Source organism: Argentina anserina, chromosome 1 (assembly GCF_933775445.1).
Source record: "Argentina anserina chromosome 1, drPotAnse1.1, whole genome shotgun sequence".
NCBI classification, from domain to species: Eukaryota; Viridiplantae; Streptophyta; class Magnoliopsida; order Rosales; family Rosaceae; genus Argentina; species Argentina anserina.
This window is the reverse complement of record NC_065872.1, coordinates 21,918,261-21,940,336: the sequence shown is the minus strand read 5'-3', so window position 1 is coordinate 21,940,336 and position 22,076 is coordinate 21,918,261. Positions and strand designations below refer to the sequence as shown.

Sequence of the window (22,076 nt, the reverse complement as noted above, 5' to 3'; positions counted from 1 at the left end):
GGTGACATAGAATGATTGGTTTGCAGTTGAAACAAGTAATGATTGAAAAAGAATGTGGATCAGTGGTAATTACTATGACTTTGTACAGGTACAATTTCATCGGTTTGGGCAGAACAACTAATCCTAAAAGAATTCAGAACATAATTGGTTCCCTCCTAGTTTCAGCATTGTAAAGGTCTTTCTGGTTGGAACAAATGCTGCTCTTTCGATAAAATTAGGATTTCATGACACAAACTAAATAATCTAGATTACAATGTTTATCTCCACCCATGCTTGTTTCAGTTCCTTCAGTGAACAACAGGATATCGGTAATATGCTGGCACAGTTGCAGGAAAGAACATATGTCTAACTCGTTCGCCCTTTATAATAGGGAATATGATGCCTGATGCACTCTGAAAATAATAAACCAAGAAATATTTGTATAAGAACTCAGTTATCAACATAGAAAATTATAATTACAATAAGTTGTAACATGTTCTTAACATACCAAGATCAATCTAGCACCAAGCCATATGCGTTTAGGTGAAGGGAATGGAAACATCAAGCACCATACGCCATATATAACAACAACAAAGAAATGGAGAAACAAGTATAGTGGACGGGGGTTAAGACCAGAGAGAAGAGATATTGGTCCATATGAACAGATGCCTCCAAGGCTCAAATGGATGTCTCATGTTGAATGAATCGCCTAACAAAATTGCACCAGGAGTGGGAACCAGATTAGCAGCCAGCCTTTATCTACTGCAACCATAAAAGCACTGTATAGCTGTGGGGGAATCTGAAATACAAAATAGTTCTTATATTAGTTCATCAATAATATCAGTATGCATATCAAGTTTGAATTAATCAAATCAACAAAAAGATTGAAAAGAAGTCTGAAAGATACTTGAGGAGCCACCACAGTCTTCAAAAAAGAAATGAGTAATTTGAAACTCAAAACATGTTCAACCATATAGGAATCATATATAGGAATCTGATGCAATATAATTCTAGGTATATGGAGATTTACTTTGAAAGAGTTGCAGCCTTTTCACGTATTCTCTGGATGAAACGCCTGTTGTGGAAACTTCTCCCAGCCACATATGAACTGTATTTTTCCAAGGGATAAGTCAATTTTGTATCCTTTCCATCTTTGTAAAGAGCATATCCAAACACCTTCTGAGCATCAATGGATTCATTGGCACATTCTGCAGCCACAAGTAGATTTTCATGATTAGAAACCGTTGTCTACCAATTAATACAAAACATTCAATAACTAAGAAAATATGGCAAAATAAAACAATCACAACAAAGGATGTTTCTATTGGCTAGGAGATTGCTCACCCTCAAGACCCAAGTCGATCAACTTGAGATATCCCCCAGGCTGCAACAGCTCACCAACAATTCTGTCTGGCTCACTCAAATCTCTTTCATGACATATACGCGACGCCCTTCCTGAAACAAGAGCAAAAATATGTTCAACTCAAAAGCCCAAATTAAAGATGGAACCAACAGCTCAGCTACTACAGCAAAATCTAAAATCTAAACGTCTCCACTTCAGGAAATGCTTATGTATTTCACATACTCCCCCTTAAGCCTTATTAAGTATCGATCATGATAGGCTAGCAATGTTACCAAGAACTCAAAACACAAAACAGAACTAGAGCTACCCAACAGATACAAATCAAAAGAACAAATAATAATCAACTTTGATCCATAAATCTGTGCCAAGGGTATGTTGATTCAAGAACAATGATGATGAAAGAAATAGTAGTTGTAGTCAAATTACACCGGCTTGAATAGCGATCACAAAAGCAGTACAACAACAATGACCAAATCTTCCACTGAACCAAAATATTTCTCACTAAAATCAAAGAGAGATGAAAAGAGTCTGACCTTGGCAAGAGTGTAAGCAAGATTTGCACCGGCAACTCCGGCACCGACAATGACCACGTCGGTACTTTTCTCCTCCTCCTTCAATTCCGTCAGAAACGCACCACAACCAAACCCATTGCTCTCGGCTCAACCCTTGAATACTTCTTCTTCAAATTCACATTGTTCCTAATCAAGTACAAGAATAACATTAACATTTTAGGAAAGCAAAAACCATATAATTCACGATAGCAATGAAATTGAACAAATTTTGAAACAAATTAGAGCCAACCCAGAGGTGCCCATGGGTTGAGGACGATCACTGCACCACCCAGATCGTCATTGAGAATGTGATCTATTGCACATAATCCGAATTTCGGTGGGTTTGGCCCTAATTGATGGTATTTCTCTTTGATACGTGATGGGTCGTAATTAGTTGAAACCACCGAGGGTACTCATTGATATTTTGAAATGTTTATTAATTCGCCGTTATAGTGTGCGCGTTAAAAAGCAGAAGTGGCTTCTAAAAGGAGGGTAGGAGCTACTTCTCCTTTTAGCTTGAAAAAGCCCCGACTTTTGGAAGTTGAAAGGCAGAAGCCAATTTACCAAATGTGTTGATGGGCTTCACTTATAATCAACAAAACTCATAAGCTCTACCAAACACAGCCTAAAACAAACATCGTAACAAATAAGGCAGCTTTCAAAAATGTTGCCATAAAGTAGAAGGAATTATTAAAAAGAGTATATTGAAATGTTTATAAAGACCACAATTTATGATGATAAAAAATCCCTTATTAAGAATGTCAATGATAAAATGGTCCATTTTCTCTTAATAAAAATGAACAGTTTTCAATTTTTAGTTTGACCTTTATGTCCTTTTCTATTTGTGTTTTACCCAATTTCACTCATAACATGATTTTACTTTTACCAAACTGATTTCTCTCTCCCCAAGACCAAATCACTATCCAAGGCCCGAACTTGCCGATGGGATCTCCTTCAACCTTTCTCATATCTCTCATCATCGCTAAAATTGCCACCGGCACCTTTCTCGCGGTCTACGGATCCAACATCGACTCTAATGACTCTGCTTGCCATAAAACAAGAGGAGGAGGAGGAGGAGGAAGAAGCTAGGCTAAATCTTGAGTTTTTAGGAATATAGCACGGTGGTCAAGAATGATGACGACTCAACATACTATATCTTCGGGTACTAGATCGGAAACATGACATTAACCTCGACCCTTCTAGAGTTATCACCCCAAAATCGGTGACAATATGAGACTTAGTTTTGGCAATCGACGCATCAACCATCAACATCCATCGATTCACAGTTATGTTGAAGCCATGTTGTTTATTTATGATTTTTTTAATCTCAAATTTGATTGTTCAGTTATGAAATTGAATATATATGATGTGTTGATTGTTGTACCTCAATCGTAGCCCATTCGGCATTGGCCTTGCTAAATTGTTATTGTTTAATGTGTTGAGAAGTAATGCATATAAGGTGTTTGATAAAAGTCCTCAATGATGTTGTGAATGTAGAAAAACCTATCGTTCAAGAATGCTGCTAGTGTCAAAGGTGTGGTAATATTACAATGAGTTATTTCTCACTTACTATGGTACTGATGTCTACCTAGTCAATTAGTTATTTACAATTTCCATTCTGATTCAAATAGTGTCCAAAATGTTTATATTCTCTTACTAAATTTCTAATTGCAAGCACAAACCTACTTGGTCTTACATATGTGGTCATAATTTCAGTAAGTCAATCATTCTTCAGTTTCATATTGTGACTTGTTTCTTTTCATATCAAGGTATTTTGGTCAAGATATTGAAGTATAGTGTTGTGTTTAGTACCATGTTGCTACAGCTATCATTAGAGTTACCTAATAGCTTTGATAACAGCATGGTAATTACTGCTCTAGTTTAATTTCTAGAACCAACAACATGGCTAGTAGCTTGGTAGTTGCTACTACAATTACCAATACAATTTCATGTCTAGTTATATATGTGGTTAGTTATATGATCGATTACTTGAGTAGTTATATAACCAGTTACATACCTGATTATTTATAAGACCAGTTACATGAGCTAGTGACATGATCAAACACATAATGTTGTCGTGCAGTGACACATTGCATATAATCTGTAACATGGCTAGTTACTTTGGTAGTTACATGTCATGTTACCTAAGTAGTTACATGATCAGTTAATAGACTAGTTAAGTTACTTGATCAATTACAGGAGCAATTACACAAGTAGTGACCAAATAATTGAGTAGTTACATGACGAGTTACATAAGTACGTAGTTCAGTTATATGAGTAGTTACTTGACCAAATAGGTGGGTGGTTACGTACATAGCTAGTATTTGAGTAGTTACATGTTCTGTTATATTACCAGTTACTTGGTCATGGCCTAGTGACATGGTTAAGACATATGATCATATGGTGCTTGAGTAATTAAAAAACTGGTTATACCCTGCAAATAATCGGTTACATGAACAATAAATTTGTAGTTACAATATGAGTTACATACTTACATTAGCCGTGCATAAAAACTTGAGTAGGTACATGAGAATTTACTTGAGTAATCAAGTTACTTGACTAGTTGTGTACATGACTAATTTCCACAAAGGGCATAAAGACATCTCTTGTTCTAGAAGCGTCCAACTTGTTTAGCATCGTTTGATTTTTTAATAAAACATTGATGATTGATCATAGCGCAAATATCACCATACATGCGTTGGAAGATGTTGTGACTCATCATGTACTGAGTTTGAAATTCTTGATCACTGAAAATAAAACGTTTAACAAAGTAATTTTTGAGCATACATTTGCCTATTTCATCCATTTCCTGAGAAATATCTTCGGAGGTTGCTACAACTAAGATCACAACGACATTGGTTGTCATCATCACTTCATCAACTTCACTACTAAACTGTCAAATTTTATCTCACAATCTATTCATTGTAATGAGGGAAGAAATTGTGTAGTGCTAGGGAGAAGAAAATTGTGAAGCTTTGTTAAAATCTGATAGTGTGTGCATAGAATGAAAAGCCAAACCTCTATTTATTGACGTTTTTCATCACAATTTGATAGAGTTGATGGGCCATGTGTCAACATTATACTACTCATGATCTTATCCAAAATCATATTATAATTACGTACATTTACAATGATCGTTAGGTTGAATAGTGTGGAAATGATGTGTATCATATGTTTTGGCCGGTAGTCGGTTCACTATTTTCAAAATGATTGGGAGCGTAGTATAAATAATAGTGTTAGTGAGGGTGTTTTTTTATCTAGAGTATAATATAAGAATATTACTATATACAACTTTTTTTTGTTTGGCATTATTATTATTTTTATATCATATATTTCTCATTTACAATAAAAGAAATTTATATAATATATACTACATGAACAATAATTGATCGGTGACCCTCACCCAACGGGTGGAAGCAGCCGTTAGAAAATATGGAGATATAAATTGAATTATAAAATAATTATAAAACAGAAAATAAAATTTGAAATTTAAGAACAAGATATAAATTCAAGAATAAGCTCAACGAAATACCAAACGAGTGAAGTAGTGAAGACGTGTGTCATACACTGTCTTTAAGACGTTTACACACTTTGTAACACACTATATAAAACAATTAAACAATTTTAAAAACTGCATTGCTAGCTGAGACTCTCAATGAACTAGAGGAGTACATTTTTCTATCACCGGAGAAGAGGTAAGAAACTTTGAGAGAGGAGATGATTGTATTTTTGAGATGAATTTAGACTAAAGAGGAGGTGACTATTTATACTATGAGGATTTCTTACCAGCAGTGAATTAGATGGTTGTTACATGAAATCAAAAGGTATTATAACATAGGTTACATATGTTACAAAGCAATGAATCCATATCTGTTACATATGTTATAACCCATAACTAAAGGAATTCATATAAAGCATTGTCACCACTTCCTTTTCCAATATGGGACAAACAAACTTTCTACATTCTAAGTAGCTCTCTGAGTGACAATTTTTTATTCATCCACTAACCAAATTATACAAATAAACATATAATCTTGTAGTCCTTATTATGTAGAACTCAAATTCATGTTTCTTTTAAACTAATTATAAGTGGAACACACTTTAATTAATTAATTAAAATTTTGTTTCAAAATGGTTATTAGACCATTTTTCCAACAATTCCCCACATGAATGAAATTGGCCACCAAAGACTCGATATAATTTGGTGATAGATACATACAGTTGAAACATGCATAAGATATGTAGGTTTGTCCCTTTGAATTTTTCCTTATGAAAATATACCAGAAATAGTAGACACAATGTCCTTGAACTATTTGTCATTTGTGCAAACAATGACATACCTCACACATGAATTTTTCTGGTATATTTCGGTTCTCATTATTAGAGAACTCACTTATGATATGAAAGGTTTAAACAGTTCTCATTATTGCAAGGTTCAAAGGGTCAAAACCACATTGGAATAAAGAAGTGGTGGAAATGCTTTATATGAAATCCTTTGGTTATGGGTTGTAACATATGTAACAGATATGGATTTATTGCCTCGTAACATATGTAACCTATGTTATAATGCCTTTAGATTTTCTGTAACAACCATCTAATTCATTGTGTAGACACATGAAATTTAATAAAATAAATTATATTCATTAAATGATTAAATCGACCAAGAACCCGATAAAATTGTACACGTAGCCCAAAAGTCAACAAAGTTAGTGCAGATCCGAATAAAACTCGTGTCAGCACATAAACGGATGACCGTAATCGAAGCTACGTGATTAAGTCGGAAAATTGAATGTTATTGACGATTCAAAATGGTAATCGGACATTTGATTAAATTAATAAATTTCTTAACGGTTATAATTAAGTCAATTATTTTCTGTTTAATTTAGTTATGAGAATAACTAATTTTAAATTAATCAGAAAATACTAGGGGTGGGCATACAAAACGGAAATCTCGATCCCGTCCCGATCCCGTCCCGTTTCATAATAGTGGGATGGGACGTGGGACGAATAATTTATATCCCGCTTCGTCCCGTCCCGTCCCACCTTTAATGAAAACTTAAAAATTCTTATATATTTGTATCAAAATGAAACAAATTTATGTTCTTAATAACGCCAAAATTATATCAACTTAAATAATAATGGCAAATTATAATATTTTGAACATAATATGCATTTTTTTTTTAAATTTAATTATTGAATGTTACTTTATTAATGAAAAAATAAAAAATATAGGTTTTTATTTAACTTTATAGGAAAGTCGGATTTGTCCCGTCCCGTCCCGTCCCAACCGGGATTAATCCCGAGTGGGATACATTCTTAAAAACCCTCGTCCAGTCCCGATCCCGTCCCGATTCAAATGAGTGGGACGGGACGTGGGATGAGCCCCGTCCCGTCCCATCCCGTCCCGTGCCCACCCCTTGAAAATACATATTGATTTAATTTTAGTATCATTAAAATATTCTACAAAATAGAAACATTGACACTATAAATACCCCTTCAACATGAAGAGTGGGACTTGAGAAGAAGAGAGAAAATTACTTCAGCAAGATCACTCTCGACAAATCCTGAAATCTCCCAAGTCCACGAAGGATCATCAAGCTGCCAAATTGATCGTTCTTCAACAAATCCAAATCCAAACTCAAGTCCACGAAGAATCATCAAGCTGCCGAATCGATCGTTCTTCATCAAATCAAAATCCAAACTCAAGTCCACTAAAAATCGTCAAGCTACCAAATCGCTCGTTCTTCATCAAATTCAAATCCAAACTCAAGTCCACGAAGAATCGTCAAGCTACCAAATCGCTCGTTCTTCATCAAATCCAAATTCAAATCAAACTCAAATTCTCAAGATCAAGTGCACGTCACCCTTGGGCCAAGTCATATACGGAGATAGAATTAGAGGAGTTCACAAAGATTGTAACCCCACTTTTGATTATAAATAAATCACATTTTATTTATACACGTGTCTGCATTCTTGTTTGTTTTCAGATTCTCGTTCTACAAATTGGCACGCCTAGTGGGACATTTTGGCCTCTCATCTCCTTCTCCGAAGAAATCTTTCGTTTGTGCGATGGCTTCCAAGAACAACCAAGCCGTTCTATCGAAGAAATCCAAGTCCACAACCGCGAGGTTAAGCGGAGAAGCCGAGCCGGTCAAGAAGTCCAAACAAACATCCTCCATATCAAAGAGTGAACCGATTGCCCTTGTCACCCGAAGCGTGGCTAGAGCTCAACCTACAACATTTATGGCACTTGCTAGTAAGCCTCGTCAACCAGTCATCACCTTGGAGAGTTTGGGAGCAATAGAGCATGCCCCTCAAAGTGGGAAGAAGCAAGCGTCAAAGGAGAATGAGCCAAATGAGCAATCTCTTCTACCCGTTCATGGTGATGGCCCTATCCTGGAAGACTTTTCTCTGATGATGAATCAAGCACGGCATCATACCATGGGAGTCCCAAAGAAGATGGCGATAACTTTCATTCTATGCCGCATGAATCCTCTTCTGACAATGCGCAGGTCTTGGTGACGGGGGCATCCACAATCGAGGAGCAACTCTCCAATCTGTTGGAGATGGTCGAAAAGCTCACCCGAATGGTTGAAGAAAAGGATGTGCAAATCGCTGAGCTCTATAGCAAGTTGGAAGATCACAATGATGAGAATTCCACCAAAGGGTCGCCTGGCAGGAGCAAAGTAAATGAAAAGGGAGAAACGTCCAAGAATGATGGCGACTCGCTTAGTTCCTTATCACTCCAGAAATTGCAGGACATCATCACCAACTCAATTCGGGCTCAATATGGAGGTCCTTCTCGTGACTCCCTCTCTTACTCCAAACCTTACACTAAGAGGATCGACAACTTAGGGATGCCGCTGGGGTATCAGCCACCAAAGTTCCAAAAATTTGAAGGTAAAGGGAACCCAAAGCAACATGTCGCCCACTTTGTGGAGACTTGCAGTAATGCCGGGACAAAAGGCGATCACCTTGTCAAGCAGTTTGTTTGCTCGTTAAAGGGAAATGTCTTTGAGTGGTATACAGACTTAGAGCCGGAATATGTTGATAGTTGGGACCAAATGGAGAGCGAGTTCCTCAATCGATTCTATAGTACAAGGCGGACGGTGAGCATGATGGAGCTAACTAACACGAAGCAACGAAAGGATGAACCCGCGGTCGACTACATCAATAGATGGCACTCGCTTAGCCTTGATTGCAAGGACTGACTGTCAGATGTGTCAGCCGTTGAAATGTGCATCCAAGGCATGCACTTTGATTTGCTATACATCTTGCAAGGAATCAAGCCTCGTTCTTTCGAAGAGTTGGCTACTCGATCCCACGACATGGACCTAAGCTTGGCAAGTCATAAGGGAAAGAATGAATCCCTGGTTGACCAACGAAAAGACAAAGTCTTCGGAAGCAGATTTGACAAGGTTGTGAAGAAGCCTTCCAAAGAATCAATGGTCATCAATACTGCACCGGTTAAGACTACGCGAGATAAGAAGGAGTTCAATAAGGTGGAACCTCGAACCTACGATAGGAGTAACCGCACGTTGAAAGAGATGGAGCGAAAGACGTACCCGTTCCCAGACTCTGATGTGGCAGGCATGTTAAAAGATATGCTCGAAAACAAGGTAATAGATCTTCCGGAGTGCAAACGTCCAGAACAAATACATCGAGTCAACGATCTGAAGTACTGCAAATATCATCGCCTCGTTAGTCACCCTATAGAGAAGTGCTTTGTTCTCAAGGATTTGATAATGAACCTCGCCAAGCAAGGGAAGATTGAGTTGGACGTTGACGACGTTGCTGAAGTCAATTGCACTACCGTAACATTCGGGTCGTTTGAGCCAGTTCCACTCCCTTTTCACTCGATGAAAGCACCGTTTTGTTTCACAAAGGAGGCGCGCGAACAAAAGAAGACCAAAGAAGTTAAAGAATGTCCTGCTTCCATGCCTATCCCCCAAGTTGCCTCTAATGCCGATGATGAAGGATGGATATTGGTCACCCGGAAAAGAACTCACAAATGTATGATGTCAAATTCACCAATTTCCCAACCAAGTCATAAGAAATCACCTCCACGATGGGAGGAGAACGGACAAGGACGTTTTGAGATGAAAGTCGTTCCATATTTGTGGAAGCCTCTTCGCCGGAACTTGTCAAAAGAACATTTGCCTACAAAACAACCGAATGCCACTTCAATGGCCACAAGTTGTGAAGTCAGCTCCAAAGAAGACGAGAAGCCTGAAGCAAGGGAAATAGGTCCAAGTCAACTGTTAAAAAAAATGAGGTGTTGAAACAATTTAAGAGTTTACCTTTCCAACTCATTCTCTCTGACTTGATGCAACTGCAAAAATCAATGAGATGCGCACTTGTGGAGTTGCTTATCGACGTAGGAAAACACCTATTTTTGTGAGTGCGTCTTTAAGTTCCGAAGAAGAAAAAGAATGTCTTGATCTGTTGCTCGAGTACAAAGATGTCTTTGCTTGGACGTACAAAGAAATACCTAGCCTGGATCCAAAGGTAGTGGTTCATCGATTTGCTGTCAAACCGGAGGCTTGGCCAACCAAGCAAACACAAAGACGCTTTCGAACAGAATTTATTCCTCAAATTAAAGCAGAAGTTGATAAGTTGATTGCCGCAAGCTTCAGTAGAGAGGTTCAGTATCCCAAGTGGATCACAAACATTGTTCTTGTCAAGAAGAAGAACGAACAAATCCGCGTTTGTGTAGATTTTCGTGACTTAAATGAGGCATTTCCAAAAGATGATTTCCCTCTGCCAATCATAGAGCTCATGGTGGATGCGACAACCGGGCATGAGGTTTTGTCATTCATGGACGGATAATCAGGTTACAACCAGATAAGGATGGCCTTAGAGGATGAGGAACTCAGTGCATTTCGAACTCCCAAATGAATTTATTGCTATAAGGTCATGCCATTCGGGTTAAAAAATGCCGGGGCAATGTACCAACGCGCTATGCAGAAAATTTTCGGTGACGTGCTGCACAAGTATGTAGAATGCTATGTTGATGATTTGGTTGTCAAAACAAAGAAAAGAGGTGATCACCTGCAAGATCTACGAAGAGTGTTCGACATGTTACGCAAATACCAGTTAAAAATGAATCATTTGAAGTGTGCCTTCGGCGTCAGTTTTAGAAAATTTCTTGGATTCATCGTGAAGCACCGAGGCATCGAGGTAGTCCCATCCAAAATTAAAGCCATCCAGGAAATGCCAGAGCCAAGAAATTTGCGCGAGTTGAAAAGCCTCCAAGGACGACTTGCCTTCATCAGACGGTTCATATCGAACCTGGCAGGCCGTTGCCAACCATTCAGTCGACTCATGAAGAAAGATGTTCCATTTGTATGGGATGAAGCTTGTCACAATGCCTTTGAGAACATAAAGAAATACCTGGCGAATCCTCCGGTATTGGGTGCACCTATCGCCGGGAAACCTCTTATTCTTTACATCGCGGCTCAAGAGAGATTACTTGGGGTCCTTCTTGCGCAAGAAATGAAGCCATAAAGGAGAAAGCCTTGTACTACTTAAGTCAGACCCTCATCGGACCTGAGCTAAATTATCTGCCGATAGAGAAGATTTGTCTTGCACTCGTCTTCGACATTCAAAAGTTGAGGCATTACATGCAAGCTTACACAAAACACTTGGTGGCGCTAGCCGATTCAGTTAAGTTCATATTATCTAAACCAGTTCTAACCGGGCGCATGGCTAAGTAGGCGTTACTATTGAACTAATACGACATTGTATATGTGCCCGCTAAAGTAGTGAAAGGACATGCATTGGCCGACTTCTTGGCAGACCACCCTATTCCAGTGGATTGGGAAATCTCAGATGAATTCATGGATGAGGAAATCTTCCTCACAGAGGTCCTCCGTACTTGGAAGTTGTTTTTCGTTGACTCATCTTGGGCAGACGGGGCAGGGGCTGGTGTTATCTTTGTCTCTCCACAAAAACATATATTGCCTTATTCTTTCACTCTTGGGGAACTGTGCTCCAACAATGTCGCATAGTACCAAGCATTGAGATCATGGGATTGCAAAAAACGTTAGAAATTGAAATCCAAAGTCTCGAAGTGTATGGAGACTCGAAGTTGGTGATTGATCAACTGCTCACTAATTACGAGGTCAAGAAGAAAGATTTGGTACCTTATTTCCAACTCGCCACACAACTCTTGAAGGGCTTTGATAATGTTACACGCATACATGTGCCATGGAAAGAAAATCAAATGGCAGACGCATTGGCAAACTTGGCGGCGACCTTGGCATTGTGTGGAGACGAAATTTTGGACATCCCAATTTGCCAAAGGTGGGTCATGACAACAAAGCCTTCACTCCAGTGTGCCAGTTCTCATGTAGTGTCAGTTTACACCATTGATGTTGAAGATTGGAGGCATCCATTTATCGACTATCTTAAGCACAACAATCTTCCTGAAGATTCGAAGCAAAGGTGGAGCATTAAGCGGCGAGCACCGCGCTTCCTCTACTAGAAAGAAACTTTATGTCGGAGGTCATTTGATAGATTACTCCTTCGATGCTTGGGAAAAGATGAAGCGGTCAAAGCTATGGAAGAGGTTCATTCTAGAGTGTGCGGAGCACATTAGTCAGGACCGAAGTTACATTTTCAAGTAAGACGACTAGGGTATTATTGGCCCACCATGGTCAAGGATTGTATGGAGTATGCACAGAAATGCCAAGCTTGTCAGTTTCATGCCAACTTCATTCATCAGCCGCCTGAGCCGTTGCATCCGACAATTGCTTCGCACCTGTTCGATGTCTGGGGAATGGATGCAATCGGACCCATCACTCCGAAATTATCGGCTGGTCATATGTACATTCTGGCAGCCACAGATTCCTTCTCAAAGTGGGTGGAGGCGATATCGCTTAAAGAAATAAAGAAAGAAAATGTTGCGGATTTCATTACGGGAAGCATTATACAACGCTATGGTATACCGCGGTGCATCATCACAGACAACGCCAAGTATTTCTCAAATACCGTAACATAAAAGTTAAGTAAGAAATTCCACTTCAAGCTTTACTTCTCTTCAATGTACAACGCTCCGGAAAATGGGTTGGCAGAAGCATTCAATAAAACGCTTTGTAACATTCTGAAGAAAACTGTCAGCAAGAAGCAGAGGATTAACATGAGAATTTGGGCGAAGCTCTCTGGGCTTATAGAACGACGTATCAGACAGCCACAAATGCTACACCTTATTCTCTCGTCTATGGTGTAGAAGCCGTGTTACCATTAGAGAAAGAAATTCCATCATTGAGAATCGCTTTGCAAGAAGGTCTCACAAATGAGGAAAATGTCAAGTTGCGCCTTCAAGAATTAGAAGCTTTGGATGAGAAGAGGCTTGATGCACAACAACACCTGGAATGGTACCAAGTTCGGATGTCACACGCCTTCAACAAAGGTGTTTGGCCACGGTCATTCCAAGTTGATGATTTAGTTCTTGTTGTTCGAAGACCCATCATTATGACACACAAGACTGGCCCCAAATTCAAGTCAAAGTGGGATGGTCCTTACGTCGTCAGAGAAGTATATACCAATGGAGCTTACAAAATTGTGGCGGAAGACGGTTTGAGGATTAGTCCCATTAACGGAAAATTCTTGAAGAAGTACCATGCTTGAAAACGTCAAAATATGCTCCAAGTCTGCACGAGCCTAAACTGCATAAGACAAAAAAAATGCTTCACGCCTGCATGAGCTTAAACTGCAGAAGGCACCCAAAAGAAAAAAAACCCTTGAACTACGTGGTGACTTGATTCATTCTTTAGAAGGATACATAGGCAGCTTGAGAATAACAATCTTAAGTTCAGTCACACCAAAATAAAAATAAGGGTTTGTCCCTCAAATGATAAAGCAAATTCTTATTTCACTGATAGTAAGTTGAATATTCAAAATCGACTTATTACAAGTTGATAAAAAAACACATAACAAAAAAAAAGAGCAAATCCTGATCATTCAAGTCAGCTATCACATTCAGGTGAGACCCTTGAAGTTGCTCCGATGTTCTTCAAATCTGGCTCGCAACTTCTTTGCCTTTTCAATCTTTGTTGCAGTCAATTCTGGAATCTCTCGGATTTGACATTTCTTCTGTTCTAGATCAACAAGTCTAGTATCGTGAAGAAAAAGGTATGCATCTGGCGAATCCAACGTCTGCTCTAGCTTATGTCGTTCTTCCTTCAAGTTCTCAAGGGACTCAAGCATAGACTGACGCTGATCAAAAGTATTTTGTCAAATTTCTTGGGCTGTCGTGATCAAGCGAAGTTCTACAAACGTCCGAACTCAGCACCTCGTTTCCTGACCTGGGCATTTGGAAGCTGACTACTTGGCAATTCACTGTACTGCAAGACGGGAGTTCAGCTGCCATAGAATGGAGCTTCAAAAGTGAATGGCCTGGTAAGAGAGGGATATATGGTTAAGGTGGTGCCATCATTTTGCTCATCTTCAACATCGTTGAATATATGTCGTTTACGTTCTTCAAACTCTTGAAAGCCGCCATGGTGAATGTGAGGCGTAAAGCCTAACACGCTTTTGTTGACTGCTGTCAAGTCTATGAAATGAAAGCAGTCAAGGAATTAGGTCGTTTACATTATTCACATCCGCCAGAAATCAACGTGTTTCAAAAGCAGTCGACTGGCTAGATCGACCGCGACTCTCAAATTGCTGTAAAAAAAAGTCAAAATCAGACCATGATCCTAAAAAAAAACCGCGGAGCCGAATGGAGCCAAATTGAGCCGTGGAGCCGAATGATGCCCACCAAGAGAAACAAAGAGCACTCACTCACACACACACTCTCTCTCTCTCAAACGTCACACTCCCTTTATTCCCTACTTCTCCTTTCTCTTCAGTTTGTGGCTGACCTCTCCTCCCCAATTATTCTCCACTTCTCTCTCTCTCTCTCTCTCTCTCTCTCTCAAACGTCACACTCCCTTTATTCCATGCTTCTCCTTTCTCTTCAGTTCTGACCTCTCCTTCCCAATTATTCTCCACTTTGAGACAAATGTCACACTCCCATTCAGCCTCCATTTTCTTGAAGCCTTATAACTATTTAGAGCAGCAGTAGCAGATGAAATTAATGAAACCTTTGTGGCTAGTTGCTTGCTCTCGCTCTTTGCCGCTGCTTGCTATCGTTTTAGCTCTTCTTCTTCTTGTGTCCAGTTAAACTCTGAGACCCTCAGAGGAGATAGTGATCTTGAAGCTCTGCAGCTTAAAGAAGACAAGGTTGCGGGAACTCTTTCTCTTCATCTTCCTTGATGTGAAGAAAGAGTTGATCTTTTCTGGGGAGTTTCCACTCTGGTCGAATTATGTAACTCATATCCATTCTGATCTCTATCTTTCCTCCTCCTGGGCGAAAGAGCTTAGCGAATATTCATCTTCTTTGTTGATTGGGGAGGTGGAAGACGCTTCATAGGTCTTATAACGCCGCCATCGAAGAGCTCTTCAGCTGAGAGAGAAACTCTATCTACCTCCTCACTAACATCAAAGGCGAAGTCGTCTGCTTTTGGTGATTTGGGTGGTGCTGCAAGTTCACCTTCATCTTCTTCTTCCCAATTACTACTGACCGCGGAGAACTCATCAAACTCTTTGTAAAACTCGGATATTCGAGACGGACTGGTTGGAGCACTCAAGAAGCTGTAGTCGCCAAAGTGTCTCGGAGTTGAGGGAGTCATTATACAAAGCGAAGATCGAGCGTTGTTGAAGTCGAAATCTAATGTTGGTCTGCTGGGTATAGCTACCTCCATGGTTGAGTCTTGAGGAAGAGACATGGAAACTTGGCCCCATCATGAGTCACCACCGAATCAATAGCATACATGTTATCCTTGCTCGACTTTATCATCGCCACATTTTTGCCGCTGGCGCCCACGGACTTGATGCGGCGGAGGAGAGCGGTGGTCTCATTTCTTGGATGAACTACTCACAAGTTGGAAGTGAGGGAGTGAGAATGAGTAAATCGCAAGCACTCTCGTGGTCGCGTCTCTTCTTCAATCAAGCAATCAAGAAAACCCCCAAGGCCACTGGGTACCATCGGACCTTACCACACTTAATCACCCAAACCTATTCGGCAGCACCACCACCCTTGATCGACAAGCTTGAGAAGCAGAAGCTCAAGGACACCAGGTATGTCTATCATGAGCCCACCGATTCCGATAGCGACGACGACGACGAGCGCTTCACTCCGGATGTTGTCATCGAAAGGTTTGATGAGTTCAGAGGAAGTTCAACCGGTACGAGGAATTGCTCAAGAGATTCACATACGCCGTGACACTTGATGATGCTTTTAAATGGATGATTAAGATTGATAAGTTTGGGCAAAAACATTTCCGGCTTCGCGCTGAATATCGAGTCATTGGTGAATTGATGAACCGTCTAAAATCAGCTGAGGGCAAGGACAAATTCATTCTGCAGCACAAACTCAACATGGCTATGCGATTAGTGGAGTGGAAAGATGCCTATGATCCTAACAATCCTGCCAACTACGGAATCATTCAGGAGTCCCTATTGGATGTTCAAGAAGATGCTGCAACTGAAAAGATAATAAAACCATTCGACAAGCTGATGATGATGATGATGATGATGAATTCGATGAAAATGAGAGGACAAAGGCCATTGCGGAAATGAATGGTGCGTATTGTTCAAGCAGGCCCTAGCGTATTGGTGTTGCAACACCAAAAAAAAAATCATCTGGCTATCAACAACAGTACTCTTCACAATTGGTATTGGTTGAAAGATGGGTGGGGAAGGCTACTTCCAAAGATTGATCCTCTTTATAGAAACGGTGGTCCATTTGAAAATGAATATGGTTCATATGGAAGTGATAAAGCATATCTTCATCACTTGGTCTCGGTGGCTAGAAAGCATCTTGGGGATGAAGCAATTTTGTATATTCCGGATGGAGGAAAGCATTGAGATGTCACGAGGCTTTCTCTTTTTGAACATGCTTGGGAGAATGGTTGTCTGCTAAAACTAAAGAACAACATGTGATTGTTAGCTCATAGTGGATTGTGGAATCTCTAAAGCACCTTCCAACATTTTCAACACAAAAGAAACCAATTTTGATTAAACAATGGGCATCATCATCTACTAGTAACTCCACGAAATTGTTCTTGTCGGCAAGAAGATGGTCTTTGAAGAAGAAATTGTGAAATTGCAAGCTCTAAGTCCTGTAAGGCAAAGCCATCTAATAATGGAGTCAAGGAATATGATTATTGCTATAAAATTTACGGAGCCTCGGAAGTTAGTTCCACAAATTCTCCAAATTAAAGTGCATATTTCAAGCTACGCTTCGTCACGTGACGATGACATGTCTGCAGCATGACTTGAAGTGGGGGCATTTGTAGACACATGAAATTTAATAAAGTAAATCATCTTCATTAAATGATCAAATCGACTAGGAACCCGACAAAATTGCACACGTGGCCTAAAAGTCAACAAAATTAGTGCGGATCCGAATAAAACTCGTGTCAACACATAAACGGATGATCGTAATCGAAGCTACGTGATTCCGACTTAAATCGTAAAATTGAATGTTATTGACGATTCGAAATGGTAATCGGACATTTGATTAAATTAATAAATTCCTTAACAGTTATAATTAAGTCAATTATTTTCTGTTTAATTTAGTTATGAGAATAATTAATTTTAAATTCATCAGAAAATACATATTGATTTAATTATACAATTAAAGAAATTTATTATTATAATGTCATTAAAATATTCTACAAGATAGAAACCTTGACACTATAAATACCCATTTCAACATGAAGATGGGGGACTTGAGAAGAAGAGAGAAAATCACTTCAGCAAGATCACTCTCGACAAATTCCGAAATCTCTCAAGGCGAGGAATAATCATTAAGCTGCCAAATCGATCGTTCTTCAACAAATCCAAATCCAAACTCAAGTCCACGAAGAATCATCAAGCTTCCAAATCGATCGTTCTTCATCAAATCCAAATCCAAACTCAAGTCCACGAAAAATCGTCAAGCTACCAAATCGTTCGTTCTTCATCAAATTCAAATCCAAACTCAAGTCCACGAAGAATCGTCAAGCTACCAAATCGCTCGTTCTTCATCAAATCCAAATCTAATTCCAAGCCCACGAAGAATCGTCAAGCTACCAAATCGTTCGTTCTTCATCAAATCCAAATCCAAATCAAACTCAAATTCTCAAGATCTAGTACGTCACCCTTAGGTCAAGTCATATACGAATATAGAATCAGAGGAATTCACAAAGATTGTAACCCCACACTTGATTATAAATAAATCACATTTTATTTGTATATGTGTATGCATTCTTATTTGTTTTCAGATTCTCGTTCTACACATTGTTGGTAAGCAATCCTCACAGTATGAATAACCACCTCTTATTCAGTTTAAAGCCATCCCAAAAACATAATCCTCTCTTCTCTCAAAGTTTTTTTTAGCTCTTCTCTAGTGATAGAAAGAGGTACTCCTCTGATTCGTTGAGAGTTCTAGCTGTCACATCATGAGACCAGCTCTGTCGTAACATGATATTGTTTGTTTTGGACACTCTCCTCTCTAGCCCAAACAGTTTTGTTTCTGGGATCTCACTAGCAACTTTCCAATAGGTCACCCATATTGGGATTGCTCTAGGCTCAATTTGCTTAATTTTCTTAATTTCGGTGTTCCCATCCCTCTGAACCCAATGAGCCCCCAAAAGGCCTCGTGTTAAATGGAGGTGGGCATGTACATATAAGGCACATCACCCCCTCTCAGTTGGCCAATGTGGGATATTACAATCTACCCCTCTCAAGAGTCCGACATCCTCGTCGGCACACTCGCACCACACGACAGAGTGACTCTGATACCAAATTGTCACATCTTGGGACCATCTCCATCGTAACAAGATATTGTCCGCTTTGGGCATATCGTTATAGATGGAGGTGGGCATATACATATAAGGAACATCACCCCTTTTATGTTTGCCGATGTGAGATATTACACTAGCTAGCAGTGTAGCTTCTAGAATTGTTTAGTTGTTATAGAGAATTACATACTAGTACTACACAACATTTGAGTTACTAAAAAGCTCATCTTTTATATTTCTTATACAAATTAGGATATAAGCCCAAACCCATAAATGAGTGGACCCAAAACTGGTTGAGTGATTAATGCTAAAATGTCTAAAATACCACTATTTTTGCGAAATTTATTAATTTGCCACTCCTATATCTAATAAGTTTTTTTCTTTTTTATTTTATTTTTTTCGGCAATTTTAAGTTTTCCGGCCAAACCACCGGCAATTTAGAGTTGGACCAAGAAATAAAGTTGTTCCTTACGTTATGGGCTTTCATTTAAGTACCATATTACATATTTTTTTGAGAAACTTTGAAATTTCAAAATTGGCTCACCAAAAACTACAGTAATAGCTAGATTAATAGTCGACAGTAGCATGTACATTCTCAACCGACTGTAGCGTATGTCTTCCCTGTCAACAATAACAAGTAGCTTCCAAGTCGATAGTAGCAGCTTAGTTTCATAGTCCTTAGTAACAAATAGCAAAACTCTAGTCGGCAGTAACAGTAGCTTCTTAGTCGATAGTAGCAGGTGCACATGTAGATGTGATATGTAGCAGTGAGAATAAATTTACTCTCTTAAATGTGATGGGCTAAAAAGGGGTAAAAAATAAAATATCCTATGACATGTAGCAACTTGCTATCATATTGTCATTTGTAACTTTTTTGGTCCTAATTTGTATTATCAATTTAGGAAGTGAGTTTTTTGTAAACCAAATTGTTGTCTGATACTTATTAGTAGTTTGTTATAGTCGTTATATCCTCGGAGACAAAGCGACTTAAGTCCTTGCACATAGAGGCGGCGTAAATGTCTTAAAGACAGTGTGTGAGTGTGTAACACACATGCCTCGACTACTTCACTCGTTTGGTATTTGGTTGAGTTTATTGTTGAATTTCCATCTTGTTCTTCACTTTCAGCATTTCAAGTTTTATTTTCTATTTTATAATTATTTTATATTTCAGTTTATATTTAATTATATATGCAATATCCTCATATTTTCTAACGCAACTACCTAGTGACACTGAACAATGTACTGACTGCGTGGCCCAGCGACCATGAGCTATTAACCCATGCAGTATATCCAATATTGTCTAATCGATATTTAGTCCTAGTGCATTGTGATGTTTTTGAAAATGAAATCATCTTAACTGTAGGGCTAATGTACATTTAGGCCTAGTACATGACTCATACTGCGTGTATTGTTTTTAAAATTTCTATTTGTGGTTTTTACCTCTTTTTTGTCAGAAAGGTATTGTAGATGCATGTTGTTGCTCATACACTGACGTATTCTTTTAAGGATGAGTCAAACACTGACTTGTTCGTTGCCTCGTTGGAAAAGTACATTATTGAATCAATAATATTTATATTAGGAAATGGCACATAAGTCCTATATTAAGATGCTAATTACAAATAGATTACCCTAAGTTGTCCTATACTTATAAGAACATATTTCAACAAATAAGGACAATTTGTTTCTTTGTTGCCATGTGTCTTAATTTAATTAGCAAATTAACCTTTATTAAAAATAAAAGTATCAAAAACACAAATAAGAACATGACTTTTACAGCATTGTTGGAATTAGCTGCTACTATACTCGCTGGATATTTAGTTGCCACTACATTTTTACTTTCCAATCATGTGATTGTGCTGTTGAATTTAAGTTTTGCTGCTACTACTGACCTTGAACCTAACATGCAACTGCCAACTGCAAGCTACTACTATCAATTAAGAAGCTGCCACTACGGATAAAGACCCAAATTCATGTCTTAAGAAGTTGCGTACTTTGCTACTTGTCACATCCTGGAAGGGAAAATGACGGTATTTGATTTAAAAATTTTAGATTAACAAGCGAACAAACGAATAGAGTTCGCTTGAGGATTCGTTAGTTTAGAAGGCTGTACAAATTTTTCGCAGCAGAACGAACTAAGGTCACAAGTACAGCTTTAAAATGAAAGAAAGTTTTCAGATGAACAATTACGTTTGGAAAGAATATGCGAGCTTTACAATATTTTGAAACAACGGAAGGTGATCAAAGAGTCACCGGCCCAAAATAAATACAACTATGACAACCCAAAGAATAAAATAAACGTAACTTATACAACCTCAATATTTATATCATAGACATTATAGGATTCATGAGAAAGAGAGCTAATAAATTAACAACTTCAAACAATAAGTCTCGAGAAATGTGTACTCCTAACAACTTCACGTTTTTTTAAACCCTTGCTAGCTCTTAACCTGCAAAGAAACAATAGTAGGGGTGAGCTTCGCCCTCGCTCACACAGTAGGGGCCTTCGCCCTCGCTCACCCAAACTCTATTTGTGGTTTGAAAATAAGGTAAGCTAAATTTTATGAAAACTTAAATAGTTTAGATATGAGCACGTGCTTTAAGTCATTTAATAAAAATTAGCATATGTTATCATTTACGGGAAAACAATGCAAAACATGCATGATGACCATCAATAATATCAAGTCAGTGGTGACCGATCCTAACGACTATGAGGCGAATGAGTCACCTCTTAAGTTGAGGCCAACTGCCTTAGTTGAAACAACAAATGAGTGAGAGTGTCCATTTCCTAGAATGCCCTCAATAATATTGAATAGGTTGGATCCAAATCTTAAAACAGGGCATTGCCCCTCTAGAGGTTTACGGTTTTCAACACCGAGGGGTTATCGGATTACCGGGCTCCATACACTCTCATGTCTACTCACTCACGCATTATTCGTCTATCATCAAGGATTAGCTCACCCTTCTTGGATTAAAGTCCAGAATCCTCGCTCGTATTCTAGTTCCAAATAAATGTTAATACTGCTGCTACTATTCCGACCTTGTACAATCTCGTAGCTTTAACTCTGAATTCATATATCATCACAAGAATTAACACCAAAAACGATTATTGTAAATTGACTCGATTCCTTATTTCTAGTTTGACCAGTAAAGTCAAAGGTTGGCTTTTATTTGACCAAGTATTCTTGGGTGGACCAGGAATTGACCATATTGACCAATTTTCGGAAAATCTGAAAATAAACTAACTTCAATTGTCAAGCGATACTAAGTATACTTGAAGGGTATTAAAGATACTTTGAATTATATCGACGATTTTATTATTTACCGACACATTTCTAAGTTATTCAGTTCTCA

At 38.7% G+C, this 22,076-nt stretch overlaps 1 pseudogene; it reads right to left on the bottom strand.

Moving 5' to 3' along the window:
* Positions 1 to 1,005: 1,005 nt before the first annotated feature.
* Positions 1,006 to 14,103, bottom strand: LOC126803976 (squalene monooxygenase SE1-like; annotated as a pseudogene).
* Positions 14,104 to 22,076: the final 7,973 nt, after the last annotated feature.